Source organism: Toxorhynchites rutilus, chromosome 3 (genome assembly GCF_029784135.1).
Source record: "Toxorhynchites rutilus septentrionalis strain SRP chromosome 3, ASM2978413v1, whole genome shotgun sequence".
In the NCBI taxonomy this organism is placed as follows: Eukaryota; Metazoa; Arthropoda; class Insecta; order Diptera; family Culicidae; genus Toxorhynchites; species Toxorhynchites rutilus.
In genome coordinates, this window is record NC_073746.1 from 131,990,778 (window position 1) to 132,009,566 (window position 18,789).

General features: G+C 38.2%; 1 protein-coding gene across 1 annotated transcript in view; it reads left to right on the top strand.

Annotated features, from left to right (window-relative positions):
- The first annotated feature begins 7,017 nt into the window (after window positions 1-7,017).
- LOC129779729 (A-kinase anchor protein 200-like) overlaps window positions 7,018-18,789 on the top strand; it is a 249,670-nt gene continuing 237,898 nt past the window's right edge. Inside the window, exon 1 of the mRNA XM_055787379.1 lies at window positions 7,018-7,253. The gene's annotated coding sequence lies outside the window, so the exon portion shown is untranslated. The remainder of the gene's footprint in view (window positions 7,254-18,789) is intronic.

Sequence of the window (18,789 nt, forward strand, 5' to 3'; positions counted from 1 at the left end):
TCCTGCGTCAATAGGTCTCGTCATCCATTGTGGCCACGACGTCGCACTTCACCGGGAAGATGTTTCTCATCAGCACCTTCAGCGGCTAATTCTAGTTGAATGTATGCTTCTCAGACAAGGCCGGCCTCGACTAACGCTTCTGCATAAGAATGTCCATTACGTATTCACCGTTTGGTCGATTGCTCCAACCTCTGGCCCAAGATGCGGAAAGATGAGACCACCTTGCTCTAGGTTTATGCTGCAATTTACAACCGCGCAGCACCGTCGGGCGGCCGGAACCGTGCTTCCGTTTGACACTCTCGCCTTTTTCCAGAAGGCAGAGGATATTGTGAATGCCGGATCGGCTATATGCGTTCAACTCCCCATACTAAGCGTAAAGGCACGTCCACATTATGCCGAATTATGCCGATCGGCCTGTACCAGGCGGCATATTCGGTTCGTTATGTAATGTGGACGCCCCATCGGGTGCACGAAGCCGAAGTCCCATCGGATGCACGAAGCCGTTACGAACACACGAAGCACAATGTCGTCAACGCTAATTTATTTCGTTTTGTTTTGGTTCGACTTTCTCGAACCGGACCCACTTGTTTCGGGTTAGATTCGGTTTGATACGAGTTGGTTTTCGGCATGTCGGCAGGCCCGGGCGGTACGTCCACATTTAGTCGGCTTTACGGGGGGCCAAAACCGATTTGCGTAATGTGGACGCGTCTTAAGAACACACTGGACGGCTCACCCGCGCGGATTTTGCAAAGACAGACCGCCGCGGGACCTCGATAATGAAATGTGAATGCGAGAAAACATACACGGCGGGGGGGGGGGTGTATGGTTCCAAAATCACTGTTGTACGGTTCCTCGTTCGTTGCGGTTTTGTGAGAGTATTGGTATTTATGCGCTTTTGAAAGGTGTAAATAAAGCAAGCCAATAAATGTACTATCAGGTGAACCAACACTCTGCGGTCATGTAGCTGCGAATATTCGAATTCCATCCAAATAGTCGAGAAATGCAATATTTTAGACGTTTGTGATCAACTTCTCTCTCCCTCTCGTTCAGGTAAACATCCCTTCTTCCGTTTTCCACAATTCTGTCTTTATATACCACCCCCCTAATCGGCTTACTGTTCCAACAGTTGTACCTTGTACCATATACTCGTCTTGCATCCGTCTATAAAAATATAATAATGGCAGATAGTGAAACCGTCGAAATCAGCTGAGCGTGTTTTACATGAAGCTCCTGCTACGACTTGTCATTATGAAAATCGCGCGGTAGAGCCGTCTAGTGTGTTTCCACGCTAGTGATAAGCCTTCCTTTTTAGAGTCGGTGTAACCTCGGTATCCGTCTATGATTTCGGAGGAAATTGGATCACAGGTAATTGCTTGTCTGTATCTGAACCACGAGCGCAAGAGGATTTGTATCGGTTGTTGGTGAATGGTCTTGACATCCTCTAGTTTGTAGTATCGCACGCAACCCGATATTCTGGACATTATCACTAGAAACGCTTGTAGTTCAGATTGTTGCCAAACAAAAAAGAAATTTTTTTGTGTTAACTTTTCTAAAGGTTAGAAGCAAAACTGTATATAAATTTTTCCATGTGATTCGCTAGACCTAAAAAATGAGTGGGTTATATCTATGATATAACCGCAAGGTTGACGTGGAACTACCTTAGCTTAGCAATCATTCGTTTGTATTGATTAAATTCTTGATTGAATGAAACCGTTTCCAAATTCAATTGAGTTCAATATATTTGCTCTGTGAGTGAAAAAAATGAACAAATGCCGTGTAAAGTCAATTCATTTATTGTGATTGATTGTTCTTCGTTACAAGTAAATTTAATGACGGACCTTTTACGTTTGGTATGATGACTAGAACAAAATATATGTACGGAAGAATTATCAAACGTTTGATGAACCAGCCTACACGATTTTCCCAGGTTCCTAAGTTTAGAAGATCATGTTAGGACAGACATATTCCACTCTGCACAAAGGCAAGCGAGGACAAAAGTACTCGCAGTTTGCATTTATTTGCAGAGCCGATTTCCCCAGAAACCTCGGTTTTGAAGTCTGTGTTAGGGAAACACATTTCAATCGGAACAAAAATATCCCCGATTTGTATGAATTCGCAATGCCGATTTCCCCACGCTTCATGGATTTGAAGTCTGTGTTAGGGAAACACATTCCAGTCGGAACAAAAATACCCCCGACTTGCATGAATTTGAAATACCGATTTCTCCAGGCACCTCGGTTTAGAAATCTCTATTAGGGAACACATTTCGGTGGGAACAAAAGCTCCCCCTACTTTCGTGTGTTCTTCTTCTTCTTTTTGGCTTTCTTCTTCTTCTTCAATGGCACTAACGTTCCTAGAGGAACTTCGCCGTCTCAACGTAGTATTACTTGCGTCATTTTTATTAGTACTTAGTTGAGATTTCTATGCCAAATAACACGCCTTGAATGCATTCTGAGTGGCAAGCTCTAGAATACGCGTGATCACAGTGCAAGTCGGAGGAAATTTCTTTGACGAAAAATTCCCCCGACCAGAACGGGAATCGAACCCGAACACCCGGCATGTTAGTTATGACGCTAACCACTCGGCCACGGGAGCACTTTTTTTTTCTTTTTGGCTTTAAGAGGGTTTAAACTTTTCAGTTCACTCGCCTCTAGGCTCTTTCGTGTGTTTGCAATGCCGATTTCGTTGCTTGGTTTTAAAGTCTGTGTTAGGGAACATTTTTCGATGAGAACAAAAGTCCCCCTACTTTCATGTATTTGCAATGCCGATTTCCCCAAGGCTGCTTGGTTTTGATGGCTGTGTTAGGGAAACCGTAAATCGAGCCAATCAAAACTATGCAGTTAGGGCGTTTAGATAACGCCTAATATTTTACAGTTATTCAATTGTTTATCTAATGAAAAACAACATTTTGTTAGTTGCGATAGATGCGTAGAAATATTCCCTATCAAGTGATGCAAACATCTCTCCTATCCAGTACGAAATGTTCGAGCTATAAGCATTCGAAATCTTTCATTTTTTCGTGCATGTTTTTGTCCTTTTACCCTCCATATATTCCGGTTAGACGTAGTCCCACGTCAAAACGATCTCACTCTCATTTTCGAAAATTCAGAGTCCCATAACTGCTTCTCGTTTGTATAATATTATACTAGTAAATTTTGTATCCAAGCAAATCTAGTGATGTGAAATTGCTACTTTTCTTGATTTAAAACTACCCTTACCTTCTCAAATCTTGTTTTTCAACCCTTCACAATTGACAAATTTACGTTGGATTTACAACCAGTGAAATGAGTGAGTGAAATGATGATGTTTTGTTTTTTTAGTATGCAATTCGTTCAAATTTTTAGAAAAAAATAGAATTTGTCTTCAAATTTCCCGGTTTCACGTATCTATTTATTTTTTTTTGTATTTTCCTTCAACCAATCAGAGCGAAGCACGGGATCACTTGTGAAAGAGCGAAAAAAGATAGAATTTCCCAAGCAGACCATAGAGGGGGCGGTTCCGGACCAGCTATCTGTCGAACTCGGAACAGCTGCCGGTTGGTCAGTTCTGTCTAGTTGCCATAACTATATGAAAATATACTTTCACATAATGTACCCACGGTACACCCTCCAAATTATTTTCATGACGTAGAATAACAGAAAAACATAAATTGTTGTAAAATGTGTAACATCTCCGTACTACACCAACCAAAGTTTAGGCCATCTACACACTACGCAACCTAAGTTGGAAAGCAACAAAACAAATATCGCAAAAAAGTTAAGAGCATGTGTAATCAAATGGAAGCATACACACTAGGCAACTGGCAACTAAAGTCGGACCAACTTTTTCGATTCAACTCAGCATGTCGAGTCGCGCGCGATATGTGTGCAACCTTTTCGTTCAATTGTTGCGGATGTTTTGATTTCTGCATCGTTAAGTTCCATTATTTATCAGTGGTTAAACCAAACGTTTGTAAGTAAATGATACAGAATTTCGCAAAAACGCGATTCTGAAATCAGCAGGCGTTCAATGAAAATGAAATTATTGGCAATGATTTTTAGTTCGCCTCGAAGGCATTGAGCTTCGTGTGCTATTATTGGGAGGTAAAATGATAATCAAATGTAATAGACCCCTTTATTCCGCGCGGCGAATGAGGTGAGATGGCTCAAGTCACTGCATTCCCGTAGGCGAATGGCGTGACTATAGTTTGTCACTAGGTGAGATTTGAAGTCGTGCCAGCGATTGTGCGGTTTAAGATGACAGATGAAAACTTAACGATTTCATGGCGTTTGAGTTGTCTCACTGTGCAGAGCTGAGTTAGATATATGATTGACATCGCCAACATAGATCTGGTTGCGGTTTAATAATATGTAGAAGGCCTTAAGTGCGCTACACATGCAACGTCCCGTCACCGTAAAGTCAACATAAAAGAATAAAACGTCAAATATCATTCCATGGGAATATTATGGTAGCATTCGCAAAATAAGTCCAAGAGAATAGGTGACGAGACGCTAACGGTGACACTGTATGTGTATCGCAGTGTTCATAAAATATATCTTGAGCAACATGGCAAAAGGGCCTATCTTCCTTGGATCGATTCACTTCACCTAAATTTTTTTCATTATTAACTGAGCGGAAAAAGCATAGATTAGGTACTGACCTATCCTCCACATTGTCAAATACAGCTGGGAACGTGTAGAGAAATCGATGATGTTACTTACACCCCTTTCATTTTGAGTCCGTCAAATGATAACCAGATGGGTAAGATTCGCTGTGACACTCAAAGCTATAATTTTAGCAATCCAATTTAAACATCCAATAAATTTCTCTACATCGACTCTCTCTTCTGGTCATAACTAAGCTGCAAATACATTCCCAGTTGTATTTGACAATGTGGAAGATAGGTCAGAACCTCATCTATCGGATTCTATAGCGAACTTAAATTGGAACTTTTTTGTAGTTGAGTTATTAACTAAAGAAAAAGTTGATGAAGAGAAATCGATCAAGTCACTTACACCCCTTGCATTTTAAGGCCCTCAAATGCCTTTTCATTTATCCGTATATTCACGACGCATAAAAGGGAAATTAGAAGCAAACTCTTAGCGCTCTATTTCTATAATAAGCATAGCTATAAAAAATGTTCAACTTCTTTCTAAAATTTTTCGGTTTTCCTAACCCTCCTGTACTCGCGTGCAAAATCATAACACGTATACTCGCGCACGTTGTCACAGACCGAAATTTGAACTCTTCTGAAATGTTGCCATTGTGTATTTTTCAGGCTTTATTGGCATTTATTTGAATAAGAAGGTATGATTGAATGAAAAAACTCCAGAAAATACGTTTTCTTCGTCTTTATTATGTTTTAATAGTCATCTAATTCAGCCTCCTCAAAACAGAGTAACTTTTGATACTCCAACACAAATAACAAAATTCGAGTTTTTCGCTGTTATTAATTAAAAGTAAGCATCTGAATCTAATTCATGGAAGTATAAAGAGCTATAAAATAACATAAAAACGTATTACTCGATTGTGGTTTCATTGGAGTAAGAACAAGAACCTAGCATAACTGCATGCTCGAAACAAAAATATTTTTCACATTTCATGCAGTTCTTGCGTGTTTTTGTGATCTTTTATCGAAGAGAAGAATGTATAACGACCTTCTAGTTATTTACCAGATGATAAAGGTTCTGGAATATAAAGTTTGCATATTTTCTAATTTTCTGTGTCTCTGTTTTCTTAGTAAAGTAAGAATTAATGCGTTTTTTTCAGATGGGACATAAAAAGATGATATAAAAGGATTTTTAGGAACTTCCTTTTCTTTTTCTTGTTTTCTGGTCGATATTGTCCATTATAAAAAAAATATCCCCGAAACTGTAATTGTTAAAAATTAACATACCCATTAGTTTATAGTTTACTGTTTACAATTCTTCCACAAGTGAAATTCTTTCACAAGTGTGTAATGTATGACTGATGATGTCTAAATTTTTCATTTATTCGATTATCGATTAATCGTTGGGGCATCTTTCAATATTCGATTAATCGAACGAATATTTATTTCTTGAAATAATCACGTATCACGTTGTCATTCTGGTAGCGTGGTCTATCTCGGATTGTCGATGTTAGATGGTTGGATAAGAAATGATGGATAAAAAAAATTATATAGTCTAAATCTTAGCCTAAAAATGCATTAACCTTGAGAAAGATTCATTCTTTCATTATTCGCGATTACAGTGACAATTATTCGATGTATTCATATTTTGATTTCAAATTATTCGATACAAAATTAATCGATTATAACTTCAGATATTCGATTATTTGAATTAATCGAACGATTAACCGACGTCTCTATGTATGACCATTATATTTAGCGAATAACTATACGAAAGTCAAACATTTATATTATGTTTTTGAACGTGTGAATATAACGACGAATAGTTAATATATGGATTCGTTCAATCCAGTTACAAAAGAGACTGAAATCAATTAAGAATAGTCCGGTAATGATCTTATGCATTATATTCAATAAATATTGTTACTTAAATGTAGAGACGAATGAACTCTCAGAGTTTAAAGTCTCTCTAATTCAATACCTTCCTTCCTTCCTACTTAAATGTTACTTGAGAAAAATTACCCTGTTAAACGAGGGGCTTAGAATGCAAGGGGTGTAAGTGACTTGATCGATTTCTCTTCATCAACTTTTTCTTTAGTTAATAACTCAATTGCAAAAACGTTCCAATTTAAGTTTGCTATAGAATCTGATAGGTGGGGTTCTGACCTATCTTCCACATTGTCAAATACAGCTGGGAATGTATTTGAGGCTAAGCTATGACCAAAAGAGAGAATCGATGTAGAGAAATCGATCAAATCACTTACACCCCTTTCATTCTAAGCCCGTCAAACCATCTCTAAAACATGCTCATCTGTCGCCGATATCTGCGGTAAAAATTCAAACTGGACGGTGACGATTGAAGCGCCGCCGCGGCACAAATTTCGCGTCAGTTCAGCTCTCAGCAACGTTGCCGGCTGTATGTGTATCCGTGTCTGCTGTGTCTTCTCTTCTAAAAAATAAAAAAAAAATCAGTTCTACTGATCCGTTCATGTTCGGTCCATCGAAAGTGTGTGTCCGCGTTCCTGTCGTATACCGCACCAAGTTAGAGGTTGTTTTTGTGAGTGATCATTGTACGTGAAAATCCTGTGAACATAGTGGCAAAATCTAGTGGACCCACAGTTTGTTAGCCGGTCAGGAACCATTTGTGTCCGTTTTGAGGTCGAAGGTAAGTAACATTATGGTGTGCGTCTGCGAAAAGAGCTTCCGAATAATACACCCAGCAAAAAGCAAGAGCTCTTGTTATGTGCTGCTGATGAAAGAGAGGCTCGAGATAAAGAATAACTTCTTTGCTTATGTTGTGAATGCAACTAAAAACCGATGTTTGTCAGTGAGATTTGAAATTTTTAGTGATCATTAAAAAAAAGTTTTGGTAGTTTAACCCCAGAACAATAGCAGTGGGAAACAGGGTGGAAAGAGAAAGCAATATCGCACAAGGAAGAAGATGCTTTTTCAGGCCATTCTTGTGGTAGGCTCTGAGAGAATTTCCGGCGGTGTGTAGGTGATCATAATTGCTGCTAGCGGTGCTTCGTGTGAATGTGTGCGAGTTGGTTTCGTTGGCAACGCGCTGAGAGCGAGGGACTTATATGTTGTGCCTCGAGAGATAGAGAGAGCGGGAGAGTGTCGGAGTTGGTGCCCGGCATTTCTGCTGTAGGAGAGAATGTATGAAATGGGTATACGACCGAAGCGCTATTAAACAGTTTACACATCATTCACTTTCGATAGGGATATTCTATGGTCATTAACACCGGGATATGAACGAAAACTATCTAGACTATCTAGAATTTTGGAAAGAGATAATATCCTGTTGAGGGTTCTTGTAAAAATTTATCATATATAAGCTTCCAGATTTTGAATTCCATAAATAATTGGACAAACGTGTTGTGTAGCTTCATAACTGATCTTGTTATGATTCAAATGTATTGAACATTGATTATTTATCCCGGAAACGAATGATTTAGAAACTCCATGGTTGAAGGAAAATGAAGAATGAAGTAATTTATTTCTTTTAGAATTTTGATATTGACAGTCGAAAAATTATATCACATTATAATAATGTTGATCTCTATCCTTGAGAGAATACGAGAAATTTTGAGTGCTTTATCCAGACGCTGTTATGTCATTACCTTTGTCTGGGTCCCTTCACATTGCTCAATTCCGGGTAATGAGAGGGCTGACTCATTGGCAAAGGTAGGTGCAATTGAAGGCGATATTTATCAGCGTCAAATCGCCTTCAATGAATTTTATTCTTTAGTCCGCATAAATACCATAATTAACTGGCAACGCAAATGGAACGAAGATGAATTGGGCCGGTGGCTCCACTCGATTATCCCTAAGGTTAGCCTCAAACCATGGTTCAAAAGTCTGGACTTGAGTCGGGACTTTATTCGCACCTTCTCCCGACTCATGTCCAATCACTGTTCGTTAGATGCGCTACTCTTTCGTATTAATCTTGCCGACAACAATCTTTGTGTTTGTGGCCAAGGTTACCACGACATCGAGCACGTTGTTTGGTCGTGCGAGCTGTATCTTGTCGCCAGATCGAATTTAGTAGTCACCCTTCGGGCCCGAGGAAGGCAGCCCATGATGCCGGTGAGAGACGTGTTGGCTCGGTTAGACCTTGATTACATGTCCCAAATATATGTATTCCTTAAGGGGGTATTCTAGTCTAGAAATCTGAAAAAATCGAAATTTTTTTTTTACCATATTTCTGTAGTTTAGGCATTCAAGAATATACTCTAGAAAGGACTTATCGAAAATACTATTATTTACCTAGTTAGAGCCATCTTAGTGATGTGGTATCTAACCTGTTACGGCCATCACAATGAACTTCAAACGCGTTTCTCTCGGAACTAGTTTTTTTCTAACTGGCGTACACGATATCTCAAGTTCTACTGAACCGATTTATGTCAAATTTATATGAAAATAATCTGCATACATCTCTCTATCGCATGAACCAATAAAAAATTACAACTTTTTAATTTTACTATTTTTAAAAAATCGGTAAACGCAAAAAAAACGTTTTAAACAGCATTTTTGTTTTCAAACGGCCGCCATTTTGTTAAAACCCATGTTTTTGACTTGTCCGAGGTTCATGCCATAGCGACATCTTTACTGATTCAGAATCTGTTCGATTTTTTTGTTTCAGATAACCAGAAGGACTGGAATCGTGTACGCCATGGCACAACTTTTTTTTGAACACCCTCACTTCACCAGCATGTAACTATTCTAATTATGAATATTTTTTTTCCGTCCTATTTTTGTTTTATTGTTGAAAGATAGATAAACGAATAATGATATAATGGATAGTAAAAATATTCTTTGTTTTATTTTTACGGAGTTCGAAAAAACGTCCGAAATTCGTGTCTCTACACTAGAATACCCCCTTAAAGCTATCGATCTTCGTGTGTGATTGTCCTTACACCCTTAGTTTTTCCTTTTCCTTTGTGAGAGATCGGATCCCTTCTTAAGAATAACAGCTGAAACAGCTAAGACTTATTAAAACTGATATGCTGATATATTTTGTGGAAATATGATAGTGAATTTTGAAACAGTGAAACGTTGTACCATTTTGTGCAGAATTTCTCAAAGTTGACACAGATTTTGTTAATTCATTGATAATTAGGTGCATACAGTGTCGGACAAAACATTAGGACCACTGCTCAAACAAAAAAAAAAAGAAAATGACAATATTTTGTGCTTTATTCGGTGCTTTAATCCATTTTGAATAATTTATTTGCATTGTTCGAAGAAATTTATAACATTTGTAGTTAAATTAAAAGATGTGTTTGAAGCATACTTAACTAAAATGACGCGACAAAAATTTCTGTAATTTGTGTAGTTAAGATTACATTCTTCATGGTGGTCACGGCTTCAAGTTTCACCCAAACAGAAAAGAAAATATGGATATTCGGGATTACAAATTAATTACCTTCGACAAAAAAAGATTTTTTAATTTTTTTTTCTGAGATTATCTACCTGTCCTATGAACAGTTTGAACAGAGTCGTCACTGCCACCAACCATTTTCTATTTTTCCAATGTTTTTGACTGTTTTGCGTAAAAAATGTTTGCGTATTTTGGCATGTAAACATGTCGTTGTATTGTAGTTTGCGTTGATTACATGCCTAGTTCTCACGTTAAGGGTTAGTTAAGTCAGAAAACACCTTTCTCAAAAAAAAAAAAAAATTACACGTATCGGGAATCTCTCAGTAAGTGATAGAGAATCATATTTGATGAAAAAAATCCTTCCATGCATATGATCGAATTGCAACAATGCAGAGTTTAAAAAGTGCGCTGCATAAAACGATTCTGTTGCTTGCGTTTGTAAAATGATAGAATTTCATACTGGATACAGTTGTGAAAAATCTCTAATTCTTCGACTTCAAACTTTTCGGTTGACTCGGATGCTTTTTGTCTTTTAATCGCCACTTGTAAATCTTCCGAACCATTCCCTACAAAATCTATCCGATGGTACAGAGTAACCATTAACTCCCACAGGCATTCGATGCGCTTCAGTTGCCCTTTTCTTCCAATGGAAACAGAATATTAAAACTTTCCGCAAATGCTTATATGCAATAAAAATCGCCAAGATGGGAATGGTCCATATTTTTCAAATCTCTGATTTGACCATGCTGTGTTTCGTGCAATGGCTTCGCTTTGCCCATGCTTGAAAATGGAGTGTTGTGTCCATCACAGGACCGCAAAGTTCATGTAGAATTACTTTATGCAAATGGTTGCATGTTGAGTTTGAATATCTTTACATATCTCGCAGTAACGGATGTCCCTTACTTCATTCAACCTGTAGGAAGCTATTCTATATTCTTTCGCTTGGGTAACATATTGTTAGAATGTATCCAAACAGATTGGGGCAAAAATTCGGAAATTCATCATAAAATTAACGAACAATTAACGCTTAGAATTGGACATTTTTTCGTGACGCGACTAATGTAATTTTTCCAATTTGTAATTCCAATTTGTTCCCGGAAGACGTAATCCTTCAAAAAATGTTGACGGATTATAAATTATAAATGTTTGTAAAACTCTAATTTATAGAGAACAATAATGATAACAGTTACTACACCCAAACTAGCGTTGACAGAAAATATTTCATCTTCGGCAGAAGCTTTTGAGTGAGTTGAATTGTAAAATGAACAAATAAAAGCACCTTTTTCAAAAGCTTTAAAATGTTTGTATGTATTAAAGCAGGCATCTCTTTCTCTCATACTGGACGTCAGCTTAGGATTGTATCTAAAATAAGTCCAAACGATGTCAACGGGGATCGAACCAAGGCCCATCATAAATGCGCGATAATATTACACCTCATTATAAAATGAAGTTTGAAAGAGTTTTGTAAGAGTAAAAAGGAGAGCATAAACGTGAAGCTATATCCTTCTCAGGGTAGTATGTATGTGACAGAGTATGCGAAGAGCGTGCTTATTTGCAATGTGTCTCTTGTACCGCCCGCTCCTATTGCTCTTGTACTGCTGCGGCATATATTAGGTGTACCGGTAAGTTTCTTCGGTATTACAACAGATTGCTTAACTTGATCATTATTCCAGTAAATCAAATTTCCAAACATTCGTTGTAAAGCTACTGTCATTGCGTGTCTTTTTCAGTATATGTCAAAAAGTTGAAGCGTAAACAACATAGTTTTTTACCATTTCGAATGTGTCGATTTTCGTACCAACGAGAGTGTTTTTGCGGGGCGTGTCACTTCATTACTTCAATATGAAGGAAAAGGTGCGAGAGTCATCGCCTTTTGGTGGAAGTTTATGGTGATCATGCTTCAACTGAGCGAACGTGTCAGACGTGGTTTGCACGGTTTAAAAGTGGTAATTTTGACTTGGAAGACGAAAAACGTTCCGGACCGCCAAGAAAAGTTTGAAGATTGGAGGCTTTACTTGCAGATACACTTGGAGTAGCTCAGCAAACCATATCCGATCGTTTAAAAGCAATGGAATGATCCGAAAGATAGGACATTGGGTGCCGTATGAATTGAAGCCACGAGACGTCGAACGCCGTTTTTTCACGTGCGAACAACTGCTCCAACGGCATAAAAGAAAGGGTTTTTTGCATCGAATTGTTACTGGCGATGAAAAGTGAGTCCATTACGACAATCCTAAACGTCGGAAAACGTATGGATCCCGGCCTTGCATCAACATCGACGGCCGCGTGGAATATGCACGGCCAGAAGGTTATGCTGTCTATTTGGTGAGACCAGCTGGGTGTGGTGTACTATGAGCTGCTAAATCCGAATGAATCCAGTACGGAAGACCTCTACCGACGACAATTGATGCGTTTGAGCCATGCACTGAAGGAAAAACGGCCACAATACGAGCAAAGACACGATGATGTTATTTTGCAGCATGACAATGTTAGGCCGCATGTCGCGAAACCGGTCAAAACATACTTGGAAACGCTGCATGGGAGGTCCTATCCCACCCGCCGTATTCTCCAGGCACTGCTCCGTCCGATTACTACCTTTTTCGATCTATGCAACATGGTCTGGTTGACCAGCACTTCTCCAATTTTAATTAAGTCAAAAATTGGATCGATTCTCCTTCTTTTTCGGCTTTGAAAGAGTTTAAACTTTTCAGTTCATTCGCCTCTAGCACATTGGATCGATTGGTGGTTAGCCGAAAAACCGGCCGATTATTTCCTCAAAGGAATTCGTGAATTGCCAGAAAGATGGTAAAAGTTGTGACTAGCGATGGGCAATACTATGAATATAAAATTTGTAACCATTTTTGCAGAATAAAGTATTAATTTTTGAAAAAAAACCAAGAAACTTACCGGTACTCCTATTATATTATACAAATGCGTATCAAATTTTGTGTTATTTTGAGGCTCATTTAGTGTAATAAATCGGGATGCCAAAACATGTGCTAAAAATCAATTTTGGGTGTACATCTAAAAGCTGTTTTTGAAAAAAAAAAATGTCAAAATTGAAGTTAGTGGCTAAAAAGTGGTGCAATGCGAGATTATTGTATTAGGTATACACACGATATAGGATTTATAGCAATGAAAAAAAAGGACATACACTTTTGATTCCACTGCATCTATTCGAGCGAATCGCACTGCGGTTTCCGATGTAACATTTTTGGTATACCCTACAGCTTGAGCTTGACCATTTTCATTGGGCATGTTTCGGTTGTTCGAGTTTTAATTAGTCAATAACGACGCCGGCCATGTCCTTCACGGCCAAATAGGAGGTCTCTATAGCGTGATTCCCTTGTGATCATGGAAGGAAAAATAGTTAGTGGGAATGGGTGAGAAGAATCAGGATTCACTGTGGTGAGTGATGTGATTCTGAAAAAGCCAACTCTCAACTATCTGGCGAAATGAGATTTCGAAAAAAATATCCGTTCTAATTCCTTATTCTTGGGCACCGAAAAATTAGATTAGGTTGATACGGCGAGTAGTTCAGGGTTTATCATCCAAAATAACCTGGAATGGGACAACCATATTAATAGTCAATGCGGTAAAATATTCGCTGGTTCACGTCTTTTGAAGCTTTCATCTAGCATGCTTCCAACTCTTATGAAGTTACGGCTGTTGAAATCATTGCTTCTTCCTCATTTTATGTATGGAGATGTATTTCTTTTGAATGCTGTTGAATGCTGGTGTTTTGTTTCTAAATGGTCCATCCAATTTTTTTATTTTTGAATTTTGACTCAAATTCACTGCCAGAACGAATATCGTTTCGAATGTGATGAATATCAATTTGTTGCTTTTGATATTCAAAGTATAAATAACAGAGAAGTTATGAACTCCACTCAATGCTACATTCATTCATTATAGGTTTATCGCTCGCAAGAGGAATAATTTCACTCTTTCTCAGTGTATATGCGTCCAGTAACTGAAATAGAACAAAAAGAGGAAACAATATAAAAAAGAGTTCAACATTCTTCCCTTCACTTTCCATCATGCATTGGATGTGATTATGGAAGTGACTGTCCATTCAACCCACCCAGTGCAATTATTTCAATAGTTTAAATTTACCACTTACGAATGAATTTACTTTTCCGTACATACCTAATATCGCTTCTCTGTCAACTCACAAACCGAAATATAACCATCAGCGAATTAAATTTTGCAATTAAACCACTCAGAATGCTTAATATCGAAGCCGCAAAAGTTACATCCACACACGGAATCATGTTCGATTTTCGGTTTTTGTTTCTCTATTCCACTTTTGATCAGTATTCATTGTCACATGATGGTTTCAATATTATAGAATAGCATGTAGAAGGATTTCCCATCAACAGAAATTTGAAAATCATAATGCAACTATACAAATCAACCACCTGTCCATTATACCCCCACTGTCCGTCTTTCCCGCGGCTCCCCTACAATGTAACTGCGCCACGAACAGTTTTGGTATGCCCTACAATAGACAAAAATACATGTACATAATTTATTATCATTAGTCAATGTTAAATGTTCTCTTGAATGATCTCAAGATATAAACGAGCGAGATTTATTGAGCATTCTCCCTGTAATTGGGAGTGGTTGCAAAAAAAAAGATGTTTGATCAAAGAAACGCTCCTTTGGATCACTCAAACGAACAGTTCTTTCTCGAGTGGGCTGCAATATTTGCAAACATCATCTACTTGCGAGCATTATCAGAACTCACGCTTTTCACTGGGCACCTAATCGGGTGAGGTATCAATTGAATGCGAGCGCTAAGTCTTCTAATGTTTTTTTTACGCCAAACAACAAAAAATGGTACCGAGGGATATTTTTTTTACTCCGCATGAATTCAATTTGTGGCCATACATCAAGATATCTTCCTCTAGCCTTTTTGACTCTCTGCCCCCAAAAAATATGAAGGGATGACCAAATTGAACAATAATGCCAATAAATAAAAGTCGGCGTTCGCGCCGTTTGGTTGCCGGTCTAAACCTTTTTTTTCTTTGCCGTTCGGGGTTTTAAGAGTATCTATCGTGAGTCGTGAGAGTGGAATCAACTCATCGGCGGTACAACGCATTGAACGGACGCCGGGCGGACTGTTGTATTTCGCGCGCGGGGTTATAATAAAAATGGGCAACGGCTGTGGGAAGCGTGAGATAAGCCTTTTGTCGAGTCGCGAAATGTCGTTGCCGTAGTCCTCGTTGGAGGCAACTAACATCTTCACTTTTATTGGCTTCATTAAACGGATAGAGATTTCCTTGCGATATATAAATTCAACCTTTTATGGTGTATATGTATATTCATTAGACATTCACTGTCGGATCGTAGAATATCTCGATATTAAAGGAAAAATATTGACAGAACACTAGAAGTGGCAACTACTTTTGCTATTTTTCGTGTGTTGCTTTCCTCACGTAATGCAGTTTATTTTCACGCTAGGGCTGAGAGAAAAGCTCCGTGATGAGTCACGTTTTTTTTTCGCTTCTCCAACCCACGAAACAGCATAAAACATATTTGTGTCGAGAAGAAGGTACACCACTTTCGACATGTGACAGCAGAAGAAAACAAAAAGCCAAGCTTGTGTGACACATCTGCAACTGACCTCCGGCTCTGGCACTGTGCTCCATTTCGAAGTGTACTCGCAAATAAACATTGTGCGCTTTTCGTTCTGGTTTTTTTTTCTTCCTTCATCCGAATGTTCCTCGCTCGGAACTGGATCAGCAACGAATCCGCAGGCATATCGAATGGCCGTGTGGGCATCTTTTGTCTGTGTCACTTGCAGCAGTGCGATGGTGTTCTCCTCTGTGTACTATTTTTTTACCCTCTCGTTTACCAGGGCATCAGAGGGTATTCAGTGGCACTTGTGAACAAAAACTGAAAGAGAAATGCATAAGAGCTTTTAATATTAAAATTTCCGTCCGCTCTTGCCATGCCTGGCACACCTGGGTCAAATGATTACTTTAATGGCGGAACGCACGAGATGAGAGCCTAATTGTATATGGATTTACGTAATTTGGTTGGGTCTCGCTAGGTCCGGACCATTTGGAAAAATGTATCGGACTTGGATTAGTTTGTAGTTGGTGAGTTAATTTTGTCTATTCTTGAACAAGGCACTGGTTGGTTGCCATACTCATGTTCAGAAATGATTCGCCTGCTTGATGTGATAGGTAGATTTGATACTATTTAGAACAGTGACATTTCCCCCAAAATAAGTAGAACGAGACCGTGTCAATTGTTTAGTTCTGTTTAACAACTGTGTATTGAAATATGTAGGCCGACATATTTGAATTGTTAATTTAGATAAAAATTGTGTAAACTAACTGTACGGCTGTAAGTTACCCTTAGTCGCGATTCCGATAGATTAAACGGAGTTTTGGGACTAACTTGATGGGTACATCCATGGTAAAATGGTTTTCTAATAGTATTTCGAATTAATTTAGTAATGAACCATATTTCTTAACTTCCAGAATGTTTTATTGTAGAATATTTTACCAATCATTTGCAATATCAATACTAGAATCTGTAAAAGCAGATGAAATGTTTGTGCAGTGACACCGGTAGAATGAAAATATAGCAACTCAGCTGGTTGCAACTTACTCCAACGGTCAATAGTATGAAAGATATAAATCGTTCTTTCTCAAAGCTAAAAGAAGTAGTCATCGTAGTCGAATTGGTTGATTGATGGTTGATTGATGACTCTTCCTTGCTCTCGCGAGAACAATACACAAACTGTCCTTATGTCGCTATTCTTTTTTTTCTTCTGTGTACGCATTGCCACTGAGTATTTGTCGCGGCCTTTTTCACGGTTAACAAACTTAGTCACTGGCGATTAAATTTTGTCCCACCATTATTCCATTATTTCACATTTCTTAATAACATCAATCGGTTGTCTGCTCGCTTCCTGAGTCGAGACTGTCATTTGAAATCGCGGATGGCTTGCTTATAACCAATAATTGAAAACAGGCTGAGTCTTAATTGCAATATCTCTTCTCTCCACATTGTTCGTAGAACGAACGCTACATTAGCGTTTCGAGCGAACGATAAATGCGCGCCAAATTCGCAGTGGTATGTACATTACGGTGGCCGTGAAAATGGTCATGTGAAATTTCAGCAACCGACCATGTACATTTTGTTTATTTAGTGTTTATTTATAAAAAATCGGGGTTTTCAAAAAAAAAAAATTTGTTTATGCCAAATCTTTTCAAATTTTTTGAAACGACGAGATCTATTATCGTCTCGAATTTTTTTGACGTAGGATTACGTCTTCCGGGAACATATTGGGGTACAAATTGAAAATCGAAAATCGAGCACATCGTGAAAATTGTCCAATTTTAAACGCTTATTGCTCGGTCATTTCATGATGGATCGATGAAATTTTTGCGTCAATCGATTTTGGCACTCCATAACAATTTTTTACATTGAACGAAATAATATATGTTATGAAACTAACTATCGAACAATTGAACAAATCTCAACCCCTATCCTAACGGAAATACCCACTTCTGATTGGTCGAAATTGACGACTCATGCGGCGGTTCATGTACTTACAATTATTAGTCAGTTATTTTCTGATGGATTTACGAGATATTTACATCAATCGATCTGAGCACTCCATAACATTTCATCACAATGAATAAAATAATATATTATATGAAACTAACTATCAAACAATCGAAAAATCTCCGGAAAAAACTCGTTCTGATTGGTTGAAATTGAAGATACAAGCTGTCTCATAATTGTTGCTCAGTCATTTTCTGATAGATTTACGAGAGTGTTGCATCATTCATTTTAACATAACAATTCATTGCAGTAAAAATGGAATAAATTGTATATTTTATGACACTACAGACTTTAATTCCAAGGTGCCTGGAGAAATCAGCATTGCAAATACATGAAAGTAGGGGGAACTTTTGTTCCCACCGAAATATGTTACCTAACAGAGACATCAAAATCAAACTGTTTGGGGGAAATCGGCATTGCAAACACATTGAAGTAGGGGGAACTTTTGTTCCTACCGAAATGTGTTCCCTAACAGGCACATCAAAACCAAGGTGCACGGAGAAATCGATATTGCAATTAAGGTGAATGATACGATTATTTCTAGCAAATAAAATTAAAATTTGGAACTTTTTTTTAACACGGAGCAACCGCGTGAAATGTCATATCAATAGGGCGCTTGCAGCATGCATATGTATTAGTGATCTGTTGGATCGACAAGATTGAGCTATGTTTAAATAATTATTTTAGCGAAATAGTTACAAAAATTACACGCTACTCTATATTAATAACATGCGAATATATGGTTCTTTACATGAAAATATTTACTTTTTAAAGCTTTTACGCTAACACGGAGAAAAATAGCAATTTCTGTTATGGCTATGATCCATATCAATGGATTCAGATTAATTATTAAAAAAGTTTCACAGAAACAGTGCAAACTGCACATGACGATGGTATAGCCGGATTAGGTGAAGTGTGTTTCCATTTAGGCTTTGTGCTTTTTGCCCTGGAATGCTGTTCTCGTGACCTATAATGAACATTCATGTGTAGATATCCTTAATCGGTGGTTAGTTCCGCCAAAAAAGCGGTTGATTATGTTGAAATGAAGGACATATTTTGCCAGAAAGATCAACCAACTTTCAGATATGATTTCCGGGTACCTGAATGCTCTGCGGAGAAGTTCAACAGGGTTATAAGAAAATTAATCGAGAACGGAGAAAATCCATCGCTTAGCCAATTCATGGAAAATACAAGGAAGCATTCGAACGTGAGCTCGAGCCTCTGTGACTTT